The 4,442-nt window shown below is 40.7% G+C and overlaps 1 protein-coding gene and 1 pseudogene across 1 annotated transcript in view; one reads left to right on the plus strand and one right to left on the minus strand.

Moving 5' to 3' along the window:
• The window catches only part of ADAM17 (ADAM metallopeptidase domain 17), a 39,664-nt gene that overhangs the window by 33,068 nt on the left and 2,154 nt on the right, over nt 1-4,442 (minus strand). The gene's annotated exons all lie outside the window — the stretch shown is intronic.
• On the plus strand, nt 3,568-3,686 carry LOC111743000 (annotated as a pseudogene).

The raw sequence follows: 4,442 nt of genomic DNA on the forward strand, positions 1-4,442 counted from the left end.
AAAAAAAAATTGACAATCATTTAAAATGCTGTTAACGGGTTTTTAAGAACATAGTAAATACTTATAATACTAAACAAAGGTGGATTTAAAAAAACTTCAATTGCATGATTATCTATTAATAAAAAATAGATCTAGAAAAAAATAAGAAGAACAAGACAGTAACATTGCTGGTTATCTTTAGGTGCACTTTCTCTATAACGAGTACTTTTTAAATGTAGCTTGCTAAAGCACTTTAAAACAATGTTTCTATTTTAATCTATCCTCTTTTAATAACTAGATATCTCAAAATGGATGTCCTGGAACCATTCCAAACAACATGGTAAAAGCACTCCCCTGTCCAACAAACTGACCTGCTCTTGCTACTGGTCCCATAACCTCTCAGATACTCAGTATTTCATTGCACTTCATTTCCCAAATTTCAACCATTGGTAGTCTCAATTTTCTATAGCTTTTTTTAAAACAGAATTTATATTTCCCCATCTCCCGAGAGATTGTATCCTTTATCCATACCCAAATCTCTCAATAAACTTAAGTATAAACCACTTAACTATCTTAGCTCAGTGTAGGGTCATATTATTTTTAAAAACTCCACGATGGCTGTCCAGCACTCTCTAGAATGAGAACACCTTCTTTCATTTCTACAGATTACTCCAGCAATCACCTGAAACTACTGAGCTTTTCTCATTTCAGCTGGCTACAAACACGAATTAGAAAACAACGTAACTCAAAAGGTCAGACTAGAGTACTATATTATATAGGTGGTCCCCTACCCATCCCTCCCTGTTCTCTGCCACACGCTTTCTGTCACTCGGCTTCCTCTATCTAGTTGTCCTTAGAGACCCTACCCTTCTTCACTGCTTCTGTACCTTTTCCACCCTCACCCCTTTCTTGCATATACATTCTGTACTTAGTTCTTCTCCCTTCCCCCAGACCTCACCTATTCATTTATTCAATAAATATTTATTGAAAACCTCCTACTTTCCAGGCACTAGGGATGTAATGGAGAGAAAGAGAAATATACTTCTGATGCTGACATTGGTGGAAAGACCGCCACGTAAAAATTATTATAAGTACGTCAAGCGCCAAGGAAGAGGAAGCTGGAGAAAGACGGAGCAGGAGCCGTGCCCAGTGAGCCAAGGATGCTTTCCCAGGGACACAGCACTGAAGTTAAGAACCAAAAGTATGAGGAGGAAGCTAAGAAAAGGGGAAACGAAAGGAGGAGGCTCTAAGTAGAGGGCATAACATATGCTGAGGTCCATGAGAAACACAGATCGGAATACTCCTCAGAGAAATGAAAGAGCTCAGACTGGAGAGCAGAACGGCACAAAGGGTGTGAAGAGTTGTGAGACTGGAGAGAAAGGCAGAGGTCTGGTCATTAGAAGCCATGGACCTAAATCAAGGATTTGGTCGTCGGATAAGGGCCACAGCTGTTAGAGAAATTTCACTGGACTGCAGTGTGAAGAATGGGCGGAGGAAAACAGACTAGAGTCTGGGAAAGCAGCTAATAAGCCGAGCAATCCAGGCGGAGGTGACAAAAAGACCCCCAAGTTTCTGGCTTGGGTACCTGAGTATACAGTGGTACCACTTCACTGAGATTAATAGGAGCAGGTTTGGAGGAGGGATTGATATAAGAGGAAAGTGGGATGCTGACGCATTCTGGAGTCCAGACTACCTGTTCCTTATATGCAGTCTGCAATTACACTGGTCACTTACACAGGACTCTTTTGCACCATGTTTGCAATTATGTCACTGAGAAGTCATACAGTGATTTTAGGCGAGGAGAGTAAATCTGTTATTGTATGACTTTCAACACTGACATCAGCGGTAAAAAGCAGTTGATACTTTGTCCCTTGTATTTGTTCTCCAAGAATAAAAGCTGGACCTTCAGCTTTCTGGATGTAGGTGTGGAGTTGCCTACAGAAGATGTGATAAACATTCCACCCACCCTTTTCATCCGTAAATTGTTTTGTCCTCAGGATCAGCTCTTGTGGCCGCTGACTTTGGTGTCATGACGTAAAGTATACCCATACTGTTTTCATCGAGCCCAGAGTCAACATTTTAAAAATAAAACTGACTTTTAAACAATGAAGTATTGTATGAGAAGCATCTGGGAACATTTGTGGACTTTTTACTTAATTCCTCTTTTCTTTGCAATAAATTCCATTTCGTGGAATACGACTTGAAAGTATGATGCAGAACCCCTGCAGCTCTCTGCTCACTCTCAACAGCTGCTGCACGGAAAACAAAGTGTTCTCCCAAAACGACACTATCAGTGTCATGCTCCTACTTCAGGTGTCAGAGTGGAAAAGATAAAGCCAGGACTGCTGTTAAGTGCTTATTCTGCTTGTGCAGAAGACACACGAATCTGACTGCTCTTCGGCACTCCCCAAAACAAGCAAAACAAGGGGATGACCTGGCCTCGTTACTGGGCAGTAAGCCCTGGGCGTGGGTGAGGCCCTCCTTGGAACTCGGTGATGAGAAAAGGAGAGCACTGATCTCTGCTAGACAGCGGACCCAAGAGCCTGGACACCAAAAACTTGATTTTATGGCTGTATACCAATTAGGGAGAGTGGAGGATGAGCAACTGCAAATAATTCCCTATTAAGAGCTCTTCACCAGGGCTGAGACTTAACCCAGGCCAAGACTCTTCAGCAAGATCAGTCACATGGAAACTAAGCCCAAATGAAAGTCAGCACAGCCCAATGGAACCTCTGAAGAAACCTGGATGGGTCCATAAGGCTCTGTAGCTGAGAGGGATGCAAAGTCAGGTTAGGCAATGAGACTGCTTTCACGGTCTCCAGCACCCCTGCCTAGTCCCAGACTAAAATTTTCATTCTTCAGTCCAGCAAATAGAAAAGTCATTTTGGACATGTCATATGTGAAGTGCCCGTGAACACCAAGGTGGAAGCATCACCTGGGCAGCTGGATACATGAGTGTGGAACTTCGGTGAACAAGTCTATGTCAGGAATATTATTAGAACACAGTCCAATGTAAGTGAAACCAGGCAGATGAGACTTGTCAGAGCCTACAACTCATGTTAAAAGGATAAAAAAACAATTTCTTTTAATGGTAAAAAGTGGCGGAAAATACCCATCTCTTTGGTTGGTTTCAGGATTAAGTTAAGGGATATACGAAAAAGCACTTAATTTCACTTCCTTACCTCGGTGAAACCTATTCTGGTCCCTCCTTCCCTACCAATCTTTTTCATACTTTCTTCAAATTATACTTCCAACTAGAAACACCATCTCTCAGAAATAAAGATAATGAAGACTCCAAAGTCAACCACACTTGGCCTTGAAGGACACCTATGCTTAAGGTTCTGGAAAACCTTGTAAAGGCCAAAAGGATTTCTTCAGTTTCCCCACCATGGCTCTCTGCTTAACTTCTATCCTAGAAATAAAATTTATCTGACTGTATAAAGCAGAGTTGCATTAACACTCCCTTGGAACAGTTAGGGTTACGTGTTTGAGTTCCAAAGGAATGCAGCCTGTAAGCAAAATTAACATCAAAAGAGGAAGCCAGATGTCAAAATACTTAGCAAAATGGTGCTCTCAATAATGAGAAGTGACTACGGCCATACTACCCTGAACAAGCCCAATCCTGTTTGATCTCGGAAGCTAAGCAGGGTTGGGCCTGGTTAGTACTTGGATGGGAGACCACCTAAGAAGACCAGGTGCTGTAGGCGTAAAAAATAAAAAAAATAAGGGACTATAAGCTGACAAGGTCCTTGCAATCTGTGAGGTCAACCAAAGGTTGCCTCACCTAAAAAATAATAATAATGAGAAATGAGCATTGCAATGTGGAGAATCCCCACACCAATAACCTCAAGGTAAATTTCTAAATATATATTTCAGATACAAGCTTTCATCCCTCATCTGTGACCTATATATTTTCCTTCCGCCCACTACATCCTCATTTACTAAAAGTAATACAAAGGGAAACTACTTTCGAAATCAAAGTGAGACTTATACGCCCCAGCCGCAACTTCAACAAGATATCATCCTGACTAAGCTCACATGACTCATAACTTTCCTAAATTATGCAATTCATAACAGTTCAATTAAAATCATTTTGGGTGACCTATGGAGTACTCCAAAAGCCAGGATTCTCTTATATATTTTGTCCTTCGGAAAATGTCACATCCCTAACCAGTATTTAGTACTGTGGTTATGGTAACATTTATAGGATCAGTAGGCTAATGAACAATAAACCATGCTCTTTATGAAATTATTCATTGGTCTTGACCGATTAAATCTAAATAATAGTAGAGTTAAAGTTAAGCAACAAATTATACCCTGAGTGGTCAAACATACACGAAAAGTCAATTCTCTTCAAAAGAAGAAAAACCCAAAAGACATACATTTATCACTAAGTGAACCTGACAACTTGCTACACCTTTCTGAGACTCAGTTTTTCCCACCGCTTTAAAAAAAAAAAAAAA

The sequence above is a fragment of the Pteropus vampyrus genome, unplaced genomic scaffold, assembly GCF_000151845.1.
Source record: "Pteropus vampyrus isolate Shadow unplaced genomic scaffold, Pvam_2.0 Scaffold105, whole genome shotgun sequence".
NCBI lineage: Eukaryota > Metazoa > Chordata > Mammalia > Chiroptera > Pteropodidae > Pteropus > Pteropus vampyrus.